Source organism: Catharus ustulatus, chromosome 6, assembly GCF_009819885.2.
Source record: "Catharus ustulatus isolate bCatUst1 chromosome 6, bCatUst1.pri.v2, whole genome shotgun sequence".
Taxonomy (NCBI): domain Eukaryota; kingdom Metazoa; phylum Chordata; class Aves; order Passeriformes; family Turdidae; genus Catharus; species Catharus ustulatus.
Genome location: NC_046226.1, coordinates 6,831,513 through 6,853,240, shown reverse-complemented (window position 1 = coordinate 6,853,240; position 21,728 = coordinate 6,831,513). Strand labels below are relative to the sequence as shown.

Here is a 21,728-nt window from a genome sequence, read left to right as displayed (position 1 = left end):
TTGCCCATTTTTCACTGGAAAATCTGATGCACACTTTTTGCACACAAAGAACAGACTCCCACCTTTTTGTAGTCAGTACCTACAGAGCTGTCCATTTATCAAGCACCTAGTAGAGAGTGCAGCAAATTTATTTCAGAAGCAAAGGAACTCCCACTTTTAAGGAAATACAAGTACCAAATAGCTGTGCTAAATTCTCAGAGGACAATATTCAGTTTGCCTCTTCCTTCCAGTGGTTGCATTGGCAGAGCTCGTTTCTGTGTGTTTTGTGCAGATCCCTGAGATTCCACCTCAGCAAAGGATGAGCAAAACTACAGGAAGAGATGGTCCAAGAGAAAAAGAGGAGTGTGGTTTTCCTCATCCAGATTTTGGAGTGTCAGTAGTGACCTGGGTTAAAACCTAGGGTGGAGTGGTTGTTCTGTGCAAGGGGCTTGTTTGCAGTGGAAATGCCTTCATGGAAAGGACAGTGCACTATTTTATTTATAGTAAAATAAGTGCATTTCAATTCTAAAAGTTACTTAAGTAAAACAACCAACATAGCCAGATTGAAATGTTCTGAGCTTTTAGTCTGTCAGTTCTTTTATTTGCTTGGAAAAAAAATGCAGTGGGGGGAAAAAGGGAAAGAGAGCATCTGCTTGGAGGATGCAGGGGGGGAATTTCAAGGTGCTTTCTCCTCCTCCTTCAGAAGTTTATTCCTTTACCTTGTGATCCTAATTTCATCAGAAATGTTATTCCTAGACCTTGTGGTTTTAAGTCTGCTCCAGGTTGAGTGGAATTTTGTGTAACCACATCTTTGAATCTGGTACAGTGTCTCCTTACCTTGTTTCTCATTAAAAGCTGACATGGTGGAAGAGAATTAGAAAATGCTTTTATGCACATACCCAAATATGTTCCAAGGGACAACCAGCTATTTCTGGTCCCAGAAGTTATTGTGAGACATTTTAGGGCAGAAAATGTTGGCAAGCAGTGGCAAGTTACGTTACCAGGGGTATTGTTGGCTCAGATGAACATTAAACTACTCCTGTGATGAGTCTTGTAAATGTGATTATCATATTATTGCAGCAGTGTCCTCTGGGAGGGTTTGAGTTAGGAAGATTTGCAGATGAGTTAGATGCTGAGGTTCAGTCTGATTGTACTTTGCCTGTATTTGAACCTGGCCAGGAATATGGATTTGAATATGGAATATGGATTCAAATGTTTGTATTTGAACCTGGCCAGCACTGAGCAGAGATTGAGGATGGAGAGATGAAAGCTGTGCACCCTATAATCTCTCTCCTTTTGAGCTGTTCAGCTTCCCAGTATGCACCAATTTTAAAAATGAGACTTCAATCTAAAAATATCTTCACCCCTTCAATGAAAGTTTGGTTTTTCCCTTTACTTTTCCATTTTTCCAGTTATGTAAAACCATCTGCTGTTTATGTTTTGTCGCTTAGAGAGCTCAATCCCTTTCTGTATGTCGTTTCCTTCTGTCTGTCACTCTGTGGAAACAATCATGGTGTGTGGAAGGTTGATTTGGAAGTTGCTCTGTGTTTGCCTGTGGTGAGTCCAGTGGCTGGCAAGCACAGTAAGGCTTGCAGGTCCTGTGGCACCCTGTGCAGTTGATTTTCAGAGCTGATTTTCCAAGGGCAGAGGGAGGGCAGGAGGCTGGGAATGGTTCTGGCTCCCAGCACCCACATGAGCAGCTTTGCAGGGATGTGCTGTTTGCAGCTGTGGCCCAGAGTTGGTTTTCAGGATAGCCTTGAGCTCAGCATTGCAGTAATTTGTTTTCTGGGTCCTGTGCTGATCTGCTTTGTGTCCCACCTTCCGCAGAAGATGTAGGGGGAAGAGGTTAATCTGAGCAAATTTGGGGTTTGATGATCAACTACTGCTAAGCAATTATTCCTACAGACAGCAGGAAGGCATTTTTCAAATGCTGGTTTATTTTTACTCTCACTTTGCTGGAAAACCCCAGATTACTGCTTTACAGCTTCTCCATTAGTTAATCCCAGCTTTTGATCAGCTCTAGAGCTTCATATTAAAACTGCTGACAAGATGTTCATCAAGGGTATCAAACAAAAAAGAGGAGGAAATGCATTGTCAAGTTTGTTCCTCAACATCCTCTCCCTCCTTTTCATCCCAGTGACTCTGTTTCTTAGAAGCTAGCTTGCCTGACTTGGAGTAAAATTCATCAGTGCAAATTATCATCACCATTATTATTTAAATAACACTGGTTTTAATTAAAGAGAAGATTTTGTCTGTTATTCTTCCACCTCTCCTTTTTTGTTTCCTTTCTCTTTTTAAAAAATTAAATGCCAGCTCTGTATCCACTCAACAGCTTAAGCAATTTAAATATTAAATACCTGACAATACATTGACTTTCAAAGATGATGCACTGGAACAACTGCAATGCAAAAAACCCTTGGAAAATCTCCCCAAAACCAGGGATGTCAGTGTGCCCTACATTTTAGTGTTGGTCTTAGTGGTTTCATTTGTTAAATGCAGAAGCAGTGGTGGTGTGAGAGACAAGAAACCTGATGTTGGACAGCCTGGCTCTTTAACCATGTCCTTGTTCACTGGGTAAAGCTGAGGGATCATTTAACCTCTTCCCTAAGATGATGTGATAGTGCCAAGATTGTATTCCTATTTTATAGGAATATTACAGTGAAAAGAAGCTTTGATATTATGACAAAACCACAAATGCTGCATAACCTGATGTTAAAGTAGTTTAGATAATTTCTTAAATGTGAAGCATTGAAATGGACTGTGTTTGTAGTCTGATGGAAGCCATAGCTTAGTTATGCTGGAGATCTTTTAATTGCTGTTTTCCAGGGTTTCACCCCAGAGTTTTCTTTATGCTTTATCTTGTGGCAGATGCTTTATAGGCATTTCAGTTACTAAGGCTGCTATATTTAATGCCTGTGTTGCTGTTACAACAGAAGGTGTTAATATCCATAATATTTCCCCTGAAAAAGCCAGCAGCATTTATTCTTGCTCTTTGTCTTTAAAGTGATTGTCAAGTTTTTGCTGTGTTGGAGAAGGAAATTATGACATTCAAGCCACCTCAGAGTAGTAATTCCATTAGAGTGCTTTCCAATTCCTTAACTATGGCCTTGGCTTCTTTAATTAGCAGAGAAATTTAATTGAGATGTATTAGTGAAAGGAAACTAGCTTTGGAGTGTTATCCGAAAACAAAAATAAACACCCAGTTTCAAGGGTGAGTAAACATGGACAGCTGAACTGGATCCTCAGGATCTTCTCCCAGGATTTGTTTTGCAGGGTGAACACCAGAGGTTACAAAAATGCCCCACCATGACAAATCCTCAAAGCACTGGCTGAAGCTACAAACCTCATAAATTCTGCAAAGGGAAAGGTGCCTTTCCCTGCTTCTTGTATGGGAGCATGGGGCAGAAATGGCCAAATGAGTTTGCCAAGGTTTAGGGGATTTCTTGTTGAGCACAGTGGTGTTTAAATGTTGGGATTCCCCTGAACAGAAGGTTATAGGGCAGGGTAGCTGCCAGGATCCTCTGCCCATCCGAGTCCCAGCTCCACAAAGGCAGCTGGGGTCACAAGTGGCTCTTTGAAAGGAGCCAAGGGTGATTCCTCAGCACAGTCACTGCCCTCCCCTGTGTCCTGAGGGTGAGCTGCTCATCTATTTCCCATGGAAAATCTCCCTGAGGAGCCATCTGTGCTCTGCAGGATTTCAGTCCCTCATCACTCACCTCTGGAGGTTCCAGGTCACCTTTCCAGCTTTTCCTTATTCCTGCACCCTGCCCTGGGCTCCTGTGTCCCTTCCTCACATGTTCTCTCCCAGCTGAGCTCACTGACCAAGCCTGGCCACTTTTCTGAGCTCTTTCCCATTCCTCTGAGTTTCCAGCAGCCTCCACTGCTGGCAGGTCCTTCTGCCTGGTCCCTCCTGGGTCCTTGCTGAGTCTCCCAGTCCTGCAGAAAAGCAGCACTGAAGGTGACTCGGGAATATTTAGATTAAAAAGAGAAGCAGCTGATGATTCTGAGTAATTCCAGGGTTAGTCCTTATTGCAACACAATGATGCAGGCATCAGAATTTTCTTTGTTTTCTACTTCTGTTTTTTCTCTGGATCTGTTCCTCCCTGCCCAAAGACCCTGACAATGATTCAGTTTTCACTTTGCAAGGCACTCATCCAAGGGAAATTCTGTGTCCTGAATGTTTATGCTGAAATACCCTGGCATCACAGCAAAGCTCTGTGTACAGACCAGGTTTGCCTGCAGAACCCCACCCCACCCCAGCTTTTTTTTTTTTTAATTCTGTGACTAAGTGCATTTAATACAATTACATAATTGCATTAGAAGAAAAAGTAAATTTTTAAAATTGAATTCTTCCTCCAAAATTGGTATTTTAAAAGACTTGGAAAAAAAGCCTGCTTCTTGAAAAAAAAATCAAATTATCAAGATGGTATTTTTTGTGCAAATCCTTCCTACTTTTGAAGGCTTTATTTTTCAACTTTTTGCAAAAACAGTTGAGTACATTAACAAGCAAAGGAAAAAAACATCTGAAAACACTACACCCATTTTATGCTCCTTACAAAGAGGGGAGAAAATGACAATAATGTTTTGTCTTTAAAAAGGTGCACTTTTTGCATAAGTAATAGGCTTTTATTTGTCAAATGCCTTTCACTGCATGTTTACTGCTATTTGTAGGAAAAACAGCAGCTATAGTACGTTTCTTGGGAAGAAAAGCTGCAAACAGGCAGCTTAAAATAACCGTGGTCAGGTGTTGTTGGGGACACAGGAAGAGAGGAGAAGATTGCACCTGTGTTTGCCATCCCAGGGCAGCTGACTTCTTAAAATCTTTGATCACCAAGTTTGTCATTCCTTCTCTCAGTCAAAAATAGTGCTTGGCTAGCAAAGCAAAGCACTTCCTAAATTCTTTTGCCTTTTCTCTTTCATTTCCTTTTTACTTCAGTTAAAATCAATACACAGATATGTCTCTGGAGTTGCCTGGGGCAGAGGAGTCAGTCTGGAGGTTTGTTGTCAGAGTGGTGTTAATTCAGCACCTCCAACAATGCAGATAATGTCAAACCATCAGACACAGACACTTTTTGGGTTCTCAGAATAAGCAGCAGCTTTTCTGTATTGATTTTGAATGGATAATGAAAAGTTCATGCAATGAAGGCAAAAAGATTCTAAAATATTTGCTATCAACAGCAGGAAAAATTATTACACATTTTCAGTCTAATCTCAGTCCTCCTTCCTCATCTTTCACCCTTTTCCATTCCTTTCCTTTCCCTTCCCAGCAAAGGATTGTTGAAAAATAGTTCTGTCAGCTCATGGGGAAGGATTACTGCAATCACTGGAGTTTGATTCTTCTCATTCCAGTTTTATGTAACTTTTTTTTCCTCCTGAATATCTATTGTCACTCCTCTAAATAGAAGACATCACACCTAATACAAATTCTTCTTGTCTTTTTGTCATTTAAATGTAAAACCCATAAATTTAGAACCTGTTAAAAAATTATTTTTAGTCAGGAAAAGAAAGTGCTGGGTAATGTTCTTTTCTCTGACCAACTGCTGGATACAAAGAGCTGGGGAGCAGCCTCCAGAGCCTCCAGTTCATCAGTGACAGTACAGCATTAAGTCATCTTTTAGATCCATGCAGAGGACAAAGCCACTGCTTTTCTGCGGACAGGTGTGCTGCCCCTGTCATGATTTTAACAAAGAGCACTTTTAATGATTCTGTTTCTATTTGAAATAAAGTAGGTGAAACATAGTGAGAAATAGACTTGCTTCTGAAAGACTGTGCTGTGTATTTTTAGAAATTGGTGCTGAGAAGTTCTATTTTTTTATTTTTCTCTGAAAGAAAGTGAAAAATATCATGTGGGGATCAGTCATGGTAAATGTGTTCTGTAGCCTTTCCCAGATGTTGTCCCAACCTGTGTGAGGATCATGAGATCAAAAAGAGAAGAGTTTTCCTCTTCCAGTAATTAAGAAAAGTCAAGAAACTGGATGAACAATTGCTATCAAATTGCTCATAGTAATTTAGTACTGGACTGTGCCTCAGTAATAACTGGCCTGAACATCTTCATGAGTTTCAATACAAAGATATTCAACGAGTCTGAATGCCCTGAATGCAAACACCTTTGGAGCATTGCAGAAATCCCTTCCTAGGAAACAAAGTGGGAGATGATTAAAGCCAGTTAAAGTCTTTTGAGGGAGAATATTATTTCAATAGAAGAAGCTAATTTGTCAAAGAAGGAGGCATTTAACTGATCTTGCCAAAACATCTTAAAAAAACTTGTTAGCACTCTGTGTCCCCTTCATTCCATTATGGACTGATAAATTTCATGTGGAACAAACTGACCTATCAATTTTGTCATTAAGCATCCCTAGCTTTGAGTTTTTTATTGTCTCATGTTACCTAGTGGAATATAAAATACTGCAAAACCGATTTAATTTTAATTCCTATCACCATAACCCACCCCCACCTGCCCACAGTTTTTAAATCTAAATATTATTCTTTCTTTTTCATTTGGACTCAAGATCAAAGCTTCCTGAGAAGAAAATCTGAGCCATATAAATCTCTACATATTTTTGGGGGAGATCACAAAGACATATAAAAATATATATGGTACCTGTTAATAAGGAGACCATGAGGGAACATGCTTTGCCATGTGTTCTTCACACTGAATCTTGGTAACACAAATTTCTTTTATTGTCAAATTATGGAGCAATTAATGACTGCTTGTGGCAGCAGATTTATGGGGTAGGTACAGGTTTGCTTAAATTATCTGTGGGCCCTGTGCAGGGTCAAAAGGATCATTTCTCACCCTCCCCACAGCCCCTCTAATTCTGTGTTCTTTGAAATACTTTCTGTTGGCTGACTGCTCGTAGGGGAGGAACCTGGAAATGGACTGTAAATTTATTTTGTGTAAATGAGACAGGAGATGGGCAAGCTCTTAGTAATTATAATCAGCAAATTGCAGCTTTTGAGAATTTTAATTTGCTGTTACTTTGGTTGCAGTGCTTGGAAATGTCTTTCACAAATGAAAATAAATATATTAGCTGAATAAATCAGTTCTTGAATCTGGTGTGAATCTGCCCCAAATAATAATTAAGAAATGAAATTTCATAATAGCCTTGTGCCTCTGAAATGTGAAAGGGAGACAACATAAAGGACTTCAGATACAGTTTTGCAATTTGACTTTTTCCTTAAGTTTTCATTAGCTTTTTATCCTAGCCTTGTGAATGAATCCTCATCAACAACAATAAGAGCAAGTTTTGCTCAGCAAGTTTCTCAATAATGTGTAAATGAAAACAAATGGATTTTTTCTTACCATGAAAAGCTTGACTATTCCCAATCTGTATAATTTCTGCAGTATTGAGTGCACAGCTTTGAGCAGCAGAACCACAGCTCTAGTGGTGTGTGTAAGTAAAAATAATGAATATAGTTAATATTCTGTTTTGCTAGAAACATTCACAAGGACAAATACAAATAAAGGACTGTGGTATCAGCAGTGTGATCACTGTCCAAAGCCAGGCCAAAATGGATTGCAGAGATTGAGCTGTGAATGCTGCTTGGTGTGTACTCAACATGCTTTGGCTTCATTTCATGTTTTCAAATGAATGTCCTGGCTGGAAAGGTCTGGGTCAGGAGGTAGAGGAGGTTGTGAGAAAATTGGGATTATACTTTGGAGTGATCTAGGGGTCAGGCAGGAGGGGTTGGGGTTGCAAATTTGAGAGGAACTTGTACTAAGGGCCACTCTTCTAAGTAGGATAAATTAATCTGGAGCTCCTCACTGTGCCCCAGCTCTTTGCAGGAACTCCTCTCAAGCTGGCCCTTTCTTCTGTAGCTGTAAGGCTCCTTGAGAGCTGCAGAGCCCTGAAAATCATCTCAGGCATTCGTGACTGTTCTGAAAGGCACAGTCTCAAATCCCATTGCTGGAATTACAGAAGGTGCCTGAAGATGCAGGGTGAGGCTCCATCCTCCAGGCATCTGTGCACTGTTTTTACCTCCATGTCTTTTATTGGTGTGAGTGGTGGGGCTTTGCAAAAGCACCCAGCTGTGACCCAGCTTGGCTCCTAAACCATTTCCTCGTGAGCTGCCTCATGCTGATGGTGCTGTGCTGTGCTTGCTGCCTTCCTCTGGGTGCCCTTGGCTTGTCACAGCAAGCACAGCCCATGGCTTATGCCAGCAATGGTGTGGCAGAAGGAGCAGGGCAGGGATTGTTGGGTCACACCTCAAACCCTGTGTCCAGTTTTGGGCCCCTCATGGTGAGATGGCCATGGAGGGGTGGAGTGTGTGCAGAGAAGGGAACAGAGCTGGGGAAGGGTCTGGAGGAGTCAGATGAGGAGCAGCTGGGGATGGGCTCAACCTGGAGAAAAGGAGGTCCAAGGGAAGACCTCATCACAAATCCCTGACAGGAGGGTGCAGCCAGGTGGGGGTCAGGCTCTGCTGCTGTGTGAAATGTGATGGGAGAAAAGGAAATGGTGACAAATTGCTCCAGGAGAGGTTTAAATTTGGTATTAGGAGCAATTTATTCATGGAGGGATTGTCAAGCACTGGCACAGCTGCCCAGGCAGTGGTGGAGTCTGCATCCCTGGCAGGATTTGAAATAGGTGTGAACATGGCACTTGGGGACATGGTTTAGTGGTGCCCTGGGCAGTGCTGGGGGAGCAGTTGGACTTGCTGATCTTAAAGGTCTTCTCCAACCTAAACAATTCTGTGATTGCATAAAGCTGGGCAGTCTTGGTCAGCATCAGCAGAAGAAGGCTTCAAAAAAGCCACTCCCAATTTTAGCCCTATTATTCCAGTGAAATCTGCCTGCAAGGGTTAGCTCATGAATTATTTTTTATGGATGTGTGTGAAGGCAGGGAGCTGGTGAAGGCAAGATGTTCTGCATAAATTCTTCAGGAAGATCCAGGAATGGAGAAATGTGGAGTATTTTCTTACAGTGTCATGGCAACAGGCTCTACCCAGAGGAGGCATCCTATCAATTAGGTTAAATGATTACGAACAACATTGAGTAAAATGAAGAAAAACAGCTCAGAATCATGTCAGGTGGGAGGCAGCTAAGCCACTAAATAAAAAAAAAAATGCTATATCACTTCTGGAAGACTTCAGCAGAGGCTGAAGGGAGATGTGGAAAGCAGGAAGAAATGAGAGGAGTTAATGAGATTGGGAAAAAATACTTGTGGCGAAAAGTTACTCAGATAAAATGAAAAGTGGGAAAATTCTTAGTTCTGTTGAAAAATTATTCTTATTTTAAATTACATATTTTGAGGAAAAAGAATTGATATACACAATGGGTTATACACAGGGAGGTTTTTTTACCTCTGAATTAATATGTCCCTGTTTTCAAGAGAATTGAACAGTCCTGTCTTGCTCCTTCTCTTACTCTGCTTTTCAGATTTTTTTTTTCACACTGCAGTGAAACAAGAAAAATCCTTCCCTTGGTTTTCTGCTGGAAAGGTTTTAAAAATGGGAGGAAACTTTATTTTATTTTTTAAAAACTTCACTTGGATGGCAGAGAAGTAGAACTTATTAAAAATAAGACATTTGACTTCTACTTTCACTTTAGAAGGTCTTCTACAGTTACAAACAGACTAAGACTCAGGTTAAGGTGCTACTTTTAATTTTTTTTTGCTGAAGTTTGTCCCATTTCATAGAATAAAAGCAACAAAATAATAAGTGAGGAATAGTAATTTTTAAAATTATAAATGTATGTCTCAATTTTATAAAATATTCCATTCTGAATTTCCTAATAAAAAGTAGAACAGGGACAATTGACATAAATGATTAAGTTGGAACTTAATCATAAATGTTTAAGTATGGAACAAAATTGAATAATTTACCTTTCTTTGTAAAATGTATGTATTAATGAGAAATGTGAAGAGACTGTGAAATGATGATGATGATTGCTGTTATTCCTAATTCTAACTATGAATAGGCATGAAGAAAATTAAAATTGTGTCCCAAAGGCCTTTTCTCCTGCCTTTGGGAAATTTCTCATACAACTTCTCAAAGGAAAATACACTCATATGTGTTTATTGCCAACTCTAAAACTCACTAACATCAGCAGCTACTTTTTATTGACCTCAGTGAATTATGGGCCATGACCTCTGGGAAAAATGACTTCAGATTAATATCATTAAGAACTAAAGCAGGTTAGCTTGCAAATTTGGTTCAAAGTGTTTTTATTTAGGTTAGGTAAATGTGTTTTAATGTTCTGCTTACTAATATGTACTTGCAGGAATAAGCACTTGCATAAAATGAGAAATAGGTGAAAGATTGTTTCTCCCAGACCATCAGCAGAGGAGATGAAGAGGCTCTGCTCCACAGTTAATAAATCTGAATGCCTGAAAAGATTAAAGGAAATATTTGCAATTTGATCAAACAACTGTGGGGAATAAGATGAACTCCTTTGGGATTGGGTTTGCGAAAGTGAATAAAAAATGTAAAGAAAAGAGCTTTGCAAAGTCAACTGCAATTAATAGTTCAGTGTGAAATTAATGTACCATACTGCAGAGGCTTGGGGAGAAGCAGGCTGGAAGGCCTGAAGAGATGTGCTAATAGATGGGTTGTTGAATATCATTTTCCTGTGGTTTGAAGACTCAATCCTGCAGGGCTTGCAGCAGTTTCTTACTCACAGAAGTAACTGGTGGTGGGACAACTCAAAGTGAGTGATACTTGCAGGTGTTTAGTAACATGCAAAAAACGTGAAAATACTGTCAAACTCCCCATTCCATGTGCAGTGCCTGTTCTGTGTGTAATCTCTAATGTCATTGTCCCTACAAAAGGATATTTTTGGCACACATGACCAGCTATGAGTGCCTTGCAACAGCTGAGAAACAACTGAGGATGGCAAAACAAGTGTGGGGAGAGACCCTGCAGTCATTCCCTCAGCTCCTGACATAAACAGATCTGTCAAAGGCATCAAGGCCACTTAAATAAATCTCTTGCATTGGTGGCTGATCTGACTGGTGTGTTAATAAAGACAACAAGATATTGGTGTTAGTGGCACATGGGGGTGACCAGACTGAGGGATGAACATGTCTTTTAGAAATTCATGCTTTCCCCTGCTGCTAAAGAGTTAATGTTTGACAGATATCCCATAACTGTTGTAGCTGTTGGGTCAAATCTTGATATTTTTATTCTGTCAAATCTCTCGTTTATTTTCACTGGACTTTCAGAGCTGGCTTAGTTACTCTTGGGTAACATCCAAGAACAGCTTTGTCCTGCTCTGGGAAATAGTCAGTCCTGCTTGTAGTAGAAAGTTGATAAAATCTTCCCAATTATTGTGGCCTAAGCTGTGATACTGGCATAAACCTAAAAAAACCAAAAAACAAACAAACAAAAAAAACCCAAAAAAACCCAACAATTAAATTTTGCACAGACTTTTATTTTTAACCCATAGCTTTATCTAAATGCATCTTAGGATGCATCTTAGGATGCTGAATCCTGAAATTAGGGTTTCTGGTTTGATCCAGCAATCCCAGCACAGAAGTGTTGTAAAAAGGACTGATGAAATTCAGTGTCAGTGCATACAAATGAATAGGTAGCCATGCCTACACAGTAATGTTTTCTAAATTAGCAGTTACCACTGAGGAATGACACCTGACTTTTACTGCTGAGAGTTCCTGGGAAATATCGGTGCAATATTCAGTGCCAGTCAACAAAAGGCAAATAGGATTCCTGGGCAGGCAATAGAAATTAATGTTGTTGCACCACGCTGCACTGCTCTGCTGCAAGATGCTGTAAGATTTAAAAGGGTGTCTAAAAGGTGACAGGAATGAGGCATGGGATGGCAACTGGAAAAACACAGTGGGCGATGGTTTCGAAAAACAACAGTGGTGTGAAGGAGATGGAGAGCAGCAATTACTCACTTTCTAGCAAGGGTGGCTGGGGGTGGTCAGTGTAAAGGCTGGGGCAGCCAGGCTTGCAGAATAGCACAAAAAATGTTTTGGTGAGGAAAAAAACCCCAGGAATGGATTTGTGGAGCGGTATCAGATATGCTGGGTGGAGATGGTTGCTGGCTAGTACATGGTGTGAGTGCAGTCCCTGGGCTGTCTGGGTTTGTGGGAATCTGAAAGGAGTGGCCCAGGGCAGGAGTGCACTCTGCACCCTCTTTATTGAGCTCCTCTCATAAATATCTGGAGGGAGCTGCAGTCAGGGGATGGATTTTTGCTGGGTGAGCAATTAGTGTGGTGCTGCGTGTCACATTTATCACTGCACACATTTATCTCTGCCCTCCCATCCCAGGCATCTTCCAGGCACTGCCTGGAGCTTTACAGCAAGAGCTCCATGGTCCCACAGAGCAACTTCACTGCAGCATCCAAGAGCAGAATAAATGCATTTTAGTGGAATGGGACGTTTAAAAATGCAATGAAACAGTCGCTAAAAAAGTCAAAGGAAAGTGATAAAATACACTCAATTATTCTCCTCAGACACTCTCCAGACATCAGTGTAATTTCATTGACTTCAGTGAAATTAGTGTTAATGTAGGAATGGAAATGCAGCAAATCTAATTCCAGCATCTCCTTCCTGGAATAGTGAGCAAGAAAACAGAGAGGTAATCAGATAGAAACAAGTGCTGATCAGAAGGAGTTGGACAGGGAGGAGAGCTCCAGGAGCTGCTGCCAGGAAATAAAGATACTTTTCCAGTCTCACATAGTCATGGAGAGTTCAGCAATACATGCACTGAGGCCAAAATGAAAAGCCAGGCTTTTTTTTTTGTTTGTTTGCTTTAGTTTGATGGTGTATGAAATCTTTTGTTGCTCTTTTGAATATTCTCAAACCCCTTCTGCCAGAACAACATCGATGGCTAGCAATGTTTCCAGGAATGTTTTTTTTATTTTTGGTATTATGGAGAAGGGATGGTGCAGAGCTGTGGGACTGGTGGAGAGAAGTGGAGCTGATGTGAATGGTATAGTATTTGGACAGCTTGTTTCACCTGAAAACAGATCTTTTTATAGCCTTTGGGGTACTGATATCCAGTTCTACATATACATTTATGAATAAATGAATGAATAAACAAATAAACAATAATTTAAAATATGTCTATTACTATCTGGCTTTGTGATCCTCTGATGAACAATGCAAATACAATTTTGGGATGTAGCCTGCTATTTTGCCCTTCACAAGGGTGGTTTGTGTCACTTTGCAAAGGTGAACGCAGAGAACCTTCGTAGGACCACAGGTGTTCTCTGAAGTGCCATAAAAGCTACCCAGATATGCTGGAATTAAAATCAACATGTTTAGGGAATTAAACCCTTTCCTAAGCACATTCACCTTCCCCAAAGACCCCTCTGCCCTGATAAGAAGTGTTTTTGTGACATCTCTGAGTGGCTGCCAAGCCACAGACCAGTGATCATCGTGGTCCCACCGTCAGCCAGGGGGGTGGATGTGCTTTGAACACACAAAGGGTTAATTGATAATGCTGAGTGCCAAACTGAGAGGCCAGCTTCTCTCCTCCTCCCAGAAGGATGCAGCACTGAGCAGGACACGAGATTTGATGGAGTATGAAAGTTGGAAACGTGCTTGTTCTCACAGCTAGGTTTCACTTGGCTATTGGCTGTTTTACAAGACAACCACAGAGGAAGCTCTGAAGAAGTTGTCAGGCTCAGTGACAGCTCAGCATCTGCCACAGCTAAATCAATACTGCCATGAAGGACAGGTTCCCAAATAACAATCAAAGTAGAGAAAAGCTAATTCACCTTGAAAGGCTGAAAAAGTTGGTGGGACATTTTTTAGACAAAGCCAGCAAAAAGAGGAGAGGGGCTGAGGTCCAGCCCTGAGCTCTGCCCAAGTGTGGGAATGGGGAGCAGGCTTCACACCAGCCATGAGCACAAATGTACTGATAAAATGGAAATCTGGTGCTAATAAATTGGGAGAAAAGGAGTTTGGATTGGCCCTTATTGCCAGCACTGTGCTAGGAACTCATGGCTTGGTTTTGTGGAAAATATTCCATTGAAATATAAATTGAGGGTATGTGTGAAAATAATGAATGTTCCACCATTTTTGGTTTTTTTAAGCTGTTAAGACTCTTTTTATGCATCAAAATATAATTTTCTTCCATTCTTCAGGTTTCTCATATTTAAAACCAAACGACTGAAGGAAAAAAATGTTTTGCTGTGTTTGTAGTTTTTAGCTGTATAAAACCTGGAGGTGAATTGTTCCAACTTTTTTGTGAAACTTTTTTGTTTTCCATTGCTTTCAGTGCAAACATGTCAGGGAAGAGAAATTTAATCAGAGCTAATCTGTCAGCATCAGATGGAAAATTTTGGATACAAAAATTTGCTAAAGTCTGTCTAGAAGTGCTGAATTTGCTGGATAGAGAATTAGAGGGAGAGTGCTTCTGTAGATGACTTAGATGAGTAAGATGTATTATTATGAGTTCAGTGAAGCAGTTTTGTGGTCATTTTATGAAGCAGAATTACTCTGAAAATAATAGGATGGAAATATCATCTCCAAATTTGAGGCTTCTAATATTAAGGGTTAAGTACTTTACTTTGTTGTTAAAAATGCCCTATAATTACTTACAAAAATCCATCTTCACACAGAGTTCAGGCTGAGTTCTACTGAATAGAAGCAATATTGCTTTACCTGTTCTCTGTCTCATTAATATTTTCAGACAGATATTGTATAAATACTCACTGTTATGGTAACAGGTGTGTTTACCACATTGCTCAGGGCTGTACATGGCCAGTATTTTATAGCTGGAATAATTCCTTTAATTGTCCCAAACCCATTCTTGTTATTTGTGCTGAGATAAAACCCAACATTTAATTAAATGAATAAGCAAAATTGGATTTGAAAGAACTACAAAGAATGAGCAAATTAGAAGGCTCAAAGGAAAATTTGCAGCTGCAGAAATTCTGTGCCCATTGATATTGTTTGTTCACCTTTACACTGTGTATCTGTGTGTATGTGCATATATATTTATATGTATACACATATATGTGTGTGTGTGTATTTCTGAGTATCTAAACCACACTAGTACATAGATTTATACAGCACAAACTTCTGCACTGGCACTCACATTCAAAAAGAACCTAGGAGCCTAGAGCTAGAAGCATCTTTTCCTACAGTGCCGTCCTTTGAAGGTGTGTTTACAAATTTTCCATTATATTTTAACAAGACAGGCAATTTAGGTGGTGTTCCCAGTGTGCAAGTGATGTTCTGGCATCCTGCCTCCAGCAACATTGCTATCCTGAGTTCATCTGAATGTGACAAGAACTTGGTGTCCCACTAAAAAAAAAATTCTTTAAAAGTATTAAAGGGGAAAAAAAAATCAACAAGACAAAAAGCCTCACAGCTTCAGCCCAGCACGGAGCTGTAAAGTTGTTTCACACAGGGATACTGACAGCTGCCAACTTTGCTCAGGGAACTTTTTTTGTTTTTTGAGATGATCCTTTTGGTTGCTGTGCTGCAGTTCAGTAGGGCTGGAGACCCTTTGTGTCCTGTGCTTGTTATTGGTGACAGCTTTGACACACTGAGGCACAGGGAGGAAGGCACAGCATGGTTTTGATCCCTGGGTCTTAGTTCTGGACAGTAACAAGAGTAAGGACAGCACTCTGGGAATATTTTTTTTGATGGAGAAAGGAAAGAGAAAGATTTATGTGATAGGTGGATGATTGTCTGACAGACACAATTCAGCTTCTTCCGAAATTCTGGGGAGGTTTGCATGGAAATGAGGCAGTGTAGGAGATAATATTCAAAATGGAGAAAATGATAAATAAGGATGGAGCAAAGTGTGCTAAAGGCATGGAAGTTACTGGAATTCATGGTGAACATAATTCTCATGAACTTTGGTTAATTTCTATTTTCCTTCTGCACCCACTGTAATTCCTTTAGGGAAGTGATTGTGTTTTAATTACCATTTACCTTTGCACAGGACTTTGTGCAGTGTGTGAAATGCTAGATGTGCTATTTGACAAGGTGGTGATCGGTTTTTGAAGAAACAGGAATGATGAAGCATTATTTGAGAAATGGATTCACTCATTTCACTAGTTATTTGTTATCTGTGTTTGTGTCATACTGTTCTGATAAATGAAAGTTAAATATTCCTGCCTCAACAGCCACCATCAAAATCTGTGACCGCTTAAACCCAACTTCCACTGCACATGAAATGTGTAAAAGAAGCCCTGAGCCTCTTACTTCAGAGCTCTTAGAGAAAAAAGATTCTATAACCAAGGCCTTTTCACTGTAAAATAAGGATTTTTCCAGCCAAGTGGTGCCTTTACTGTTTGCCCTGCTGCTGTTGGGGTGTAATTGCCACCATTTTTCAGGCTGTGCCTTTTCATGTGTTGCTTAACACCCTTGACTAATGTGATGAGGAAGAAGCAGACCCTGGCAGTCCCAAGAGTTGTAAAGCTTTCCAATGGCAAGAGATGCAGGAAATTCAATCCAAACACCAACAGGAACCCCCTGAGCCTGTGCAGGGCTCTCTTGCTGATGGCTGGCTCTGTTTCTCAGGTGAAGGAACCGAGTAATCTAATAACCTGAGGTTGCTGTAAAGGGGATGTGGAGCAGAGAATGTGTGTGCAAACTGATTTGAAGCTTCTTAGCATCAAGCCCTTGCCCTTCATCCTCAGCTGGTTGAAATGAGGAATTTTGTTGTCTGTGCTGCTGAATAACCTCAGCCAGCTCCAGCTCTTGTCCATCACTGCCACAGGACTGGAAGCCAGACCCACTGATAGCTCTGGACAACAGTAGCTTTAATTTAAGACTGTGTTTTTCAATACCATTTCAGCCAATCCTGGCTTGCAGCTCAGTGCAAAAGCACAGGTAGTTAGGTCATCACATCTGCAGGGTGGCAAGGCATTGGGGCTTTGAAGTGTTTTCCATTAGCTGAGTGTGCTCATGGAAAAAAAGAAAGCTCCCAGGTTCACGGTTTAAAAATTAGTGACCAACGGTGCAAATGCAGTTGAAAGCCTTCATTTTAATAAGAATTTATGCATAAAGAATGCCAAATGCCCAACTGCCTCCAAAGCAGTTGTCCCTCTCTTCTGTGCAGTGTCCCCTTCGAGGGGAAGAGCAGTGAGTGTGAGTTCCTGCAGTTTACTACTGATAATCATCTAATTTACATAACCATTCAGTTCTTGTCAAGCAAACATCAATGTTAACAGGGCTTTTACAGGCCTATCTTTATTATCACTATCCTCTTAATTTAGGATTTGCATTACTGTAACATCAGGAAGCTGCTGGGCCAGGAAAGTTGCAGAGGTAATTGGAGGAAAGGTTTTTTTTAATGGTTTGGAGGATTGTGGAAGAAAAATATAAAAGTTAGAGTGCTCTGGTGTTGGCATCTCCCTGTAAATGGGGAAAAACAGTGAGGGCAAGGATTGAGAATGAAGGTTGGCCTTCTGAAGAGCTGTAAAACCCCAGGGCTGTGTTGGTGCTTTCGCTGGCACAGCTGGCAGGCTGGAGTGTCCCTGATGGGGAGAGGTGGGAGGCTGGGGCTGGCATCACAGAAGTGCTATAAAACAGTGAGGGAGGAGGGGGCTTAGGAGGATTATTTTCTCCCAAGTAGTAACTTGGTTGAAATGTGTTGGTGGATTTGAGGAAAGCTATTTCTGTTCAGAAAGTGGCAGCTTTTTGCTGCTGCAGCATCTCAGAGAGGCTGTTTGATGTAGGAGATGGCCACTGCCTGGTGTTGCACCAAACATTTTGCAGTCTGAGCAGATGTGTTGAGGTGGAAAGAAATAGCAGAAAACTGCTCAGCTCCTAAAATCATAAATCAGATATTTGAGTACTGGGATTCTTTCTATTTATATTTGGTAAATGGTAGTGATTTGATGCCAGACACCCACCTTGGTGTCTGCAGAGCTGTTCCTGTCACACATTCTCACCCTTCTCTTCTCTGGCTGTTATAACTGCACAATTTTTTCTCTTATTATTCTTACACATGATATCACAGAGGTGTTAGCATCATTTCTAATTCATCTGTCCTGGAGCTGCCTGGCATTGGCTCTGCTGGATGTGGAGGAAGCTTCCAGCAGCTTTTCACAGCAGCCACCCCTGCACAGAGAAGCCTCTCAGTACCAAAATTAGGCCCAATACAAAAATGGATATTGGAGTTTTTATTGAATCTCTCCTGATTGGTAGAACTTTAATAATACTTATCTAAAAATCTTGCAGGAATAGCCAATTTCAAAAATTAGTTGAAGAAGAAGCTGCAGCTAGCCTCAACATGCAGAAATGAAAATCTATATTTTTCCAGCCTCATAGAATTGTTTAAGTTGGGAAAAACCTCTGTGGTCATTGAGTCCAACCATTAACCCAGCACTGCCCAGCCCACCATTAAACCACATCCCCAGGTGCCACATCTGCCTGTCCCTTAAACCCCTCCAGGGATGGTGATTCCACCACTGCCCTGGGCAGCTGTGCCAGTGCTGGACAATCCTTCAGTGAAGACATTTTTCCTAATTTCCAATCTAACCCTCCCTTGGCACAGTTTGAGGCCATTTCCACTTGTCCTGTTGCTTGATATTTGGGAGAAGAAGCTGGTACCCCCTCACCAATCTTTTTTACAATTGCAGTTTAGAGGAATATTGTATGTGCTTGGGTTAATAATACTCTAGTGTAGAGCAGGACTGAAGGAAAATCAGATCTCTCAATTAAGCCTTCAGTTCCTTAAGGAAGATGTTCCTGTATGGATGTATTTAGCACACACTCAGGATAATCAGAGATCTGGGATTATTTAGGTGACTCTGGGCCTTTTTTCCCCAGAAAGTTCCTTATTTTTAAATAGGCTAAAACATTTATGTAACACCATTGCTAAATCATTCAGAAATGTTTTGTAAAAGTACAAATATAGTAACAGATTTTATATGGAAAAATATATAGTACTTGGGTTCTTGTAAGCAATTTTGGGGAGATTTTCCACACTGAAGAGTTAAAATAGAAACTACAATTACAGTTGGACCACTCACCTCACCTTTAGGACTGAGAAGAAGTATTTCTGCATCATTACATCAAATTTATCTCTATCAAGTTTAGTGAAGACTGTTCCAGATTTGCACACATGGAACAGTGAGTTAATGAGCGTTGCATGACTGTAGGAACATAACAGGAAATGTTTGGAGAAATTCAAATCATTAAAGAGAAGGTGAATAAATGCAGTTTGACCTAAGCAGTCCCTTCCTTCATGAAATTGTGTAATTTCACCTTCAACCTCATCTCTCCTGTTTATTGCAAACTGAGAGACTAAAGTGAAACTGTTAAAGTATATGAATAACTTCAGAGATTTCTTTAGAGGTTGTTTAAATACTTTTACTATGAAGAGAGGCACACAATTTTATTTTCTTCCAGGACCTTTTGTAAATGTTTTTTTACTGCCAATTCTACCTGCCAAAAATAATTAAAATACAGCAAAAGTGAAATGCCCTTGGTAGTGTTCATCTGCCTTTGTTTTTTTTTCAGGTGAGGGGTAAGACTCACACTTGTCACTTCAATATTTACTCAGTAAATAGAGATTCTCTGAGAAATCTTCACTTGCTAATTATGGGCAATATTAGTTATTGATGGAGAGCCTTAACCCTTCGAAGGTGAGATGCTCTTCAGCATCTCCAAACTTGTGTTGCACACCAAGACCTGCAAAACAATAAACATCAGCTTTTTATAAATGACCTCCTTTTCCAGTTATCATGTAGAGGACAGGGATGAGAATAAAATTTACAGAGAGAGGTAAATAATGAAGACTCTTCTCTCCCCCCAAAAGCTACATACCACCCTCAGCAGCTACAGGTGTGGGAATGGGGGAGCACCACAAGTGAGGAGAACCTTTGAGGCACAGCTCCAAAGCTCTGAAGATCTGAGCAGGTTCCCTTTAACTCTGCCAAATATCCTCCATGCAGTAACCTGTGAGAGGAGTGGAGTATTTGGATAAACTGAACCATTTTTACCATTTCCAGTTCGAAAGGAATCCAACAGAGTTTGGTTTCCAGCAGAGAAATAATGCTGAGTTTGTCTGTGCAGACTCCACAGCCTGGTGGATCCTGCCTTAGTGAGGTATTGCTGGGTGTTTATGATCACAGGGATTTTGTGTGCTTGATTCCATGATTTATTCTACCCTTAATTTCTTGAAGAAACATTTTTTTTTAAATGCAACTTTTCCAGGACTCTGTATTATGACACAGAACTAGAATTTCTTCTCTGGTCTTATAATTCTCTACAAATCCTCTCTGCCAAGAGGAGGTAATAGGTGCCAGTTGCTTCAGACAAACTGTTTTCACCATGGCATTCCTAGCTGTTCCAGCCTGGCAGAATTGAATCTCTTTGTTCAAGTCTTGCAGGGCACATTTTCCATCAGCCTGTGTCCTCTGGGCAGGTCTGCAGCTGGGTTATAAGCATTGGATTTGGAGATGCAGTCTAGCTGTAGTTAGAGGCTGTAGGAACTCTACTCCTGCAGAAAGGCAGCATTTTGGGGTCAGTTAGGGCTTCTCTGTAGATTTATAATGATTTGCAGCAGCATCTAACATCAGAGATATTTGTGCCCTCACGTACCTGATGAGTGCATGATAAATCAGTGACTGTTCAAAAGGATGAGGGACATTGCACTTAAGAGAAGTGATATTTCATCAGGTTTGTCCTGCTGCAAAAGTCCAAAGGAGCAGAGAAAGCTAAATAAACAAAAAAGTTGTGTGGCATTCATCCAGCTAAACTTTTTTTATAATCCATATACAGTAATTTCACGATTATAAGCCGCACCATTTTGACTAAAATTTGGGTCCGAACCCAAAGTGCGGCTTATAATCAGGTGTGGCTTATATACAGACAAAGAACAAAAAGTTGCTGTTTTAGTTTGGAGGACAGGTGTCTGCTGAGAAAGGCAGGAGCTTCTCTTTGAAATGGAGAATGTAAACCCCCTCCCTCCAAATTATTATCATTTTGAAATCAAGGGGCTTTCAGGCAAAGATATGGGAATTAGGAATAACAGTTCTTTTCTAGGGAAATTAAAATAGAAATACAGTACTACAAAGAAACAAACCCCAAACCCTGACACAGTCAGAGTACAACCTGACACCCGTCAGGCAGGGTGTTGGCAGCAGTCCCATTCCATGGTGGCTGCATCCTCCTGCAGTGACAGATGTGGCTCAGCTGGAGCAGTGCTCCTGTACAAGGTGCAGTTTCCCTCTGGAGCTCCAGTGGTGATGTGGAGAAATCCGGTTTTCCTCTGGAGTCCAGTGGAGAAAGGGGCTCCCTTAGTGTCCCAAAACCTCTGTTTTTATCTTGGTAAGAAATGTTGGGCTCTTCCCCCTGGCTGGAGCAACTCCCAATGGGATGCAGTAATTTTATCAGTCCCACAGTGGGACTCAATGGCCATGAGCAGAAAATGACTGGCTGGAGGAAGGATGGGGTGTGAAAAGATAAAGAACAATGCCCTGCCTGGTTTCAATGGATGCCCATTAGCAGAATATCTGCCGTGGAGATCACTGCCCCCACCCTCAACAGATGGTGATAGAATAGATACATTTATCACACCCTGTATTGTAACCCAAGCCAGTTGCCGACACCCGGAATTGTGGTTTATAATCAGGTGCGTCTTATAATCGTGAAATTACTGAAGTGTTGATGTATGTCTGAATGGATACAGGGATAAAGAAAATCCTTCTGTAGCCTGCAGATATGATGCAGCAATCAGAAAAGCAAGGGAAAAAATGCCCTTGCTGCATCACACAGAGCATTATTCTGCTGTGCTTTCTTAAAGAGAAATCTTGTGTTCATTTGTGCCACACATTGTGTGACGTTGTTTGGTATGAATCCTGTATTTGTGATGA

The 21,728-nt window shown here is 40.8% G+C and overlaps 1 protein-coding gene across 1 annotated transcript in view; it reads left to right on the top strand.

The window, feature by feature from the left end:
* The window catches only part of KCNH5 (potassium voltage-gated channel subfamily H member 5), a 157,519-nt gene that overhangs the window by 73,726 nt on the left and 62,065 nt on the right, over nucleotides 1-21,728 (top strand). The window lies entirely within an intron of this gene.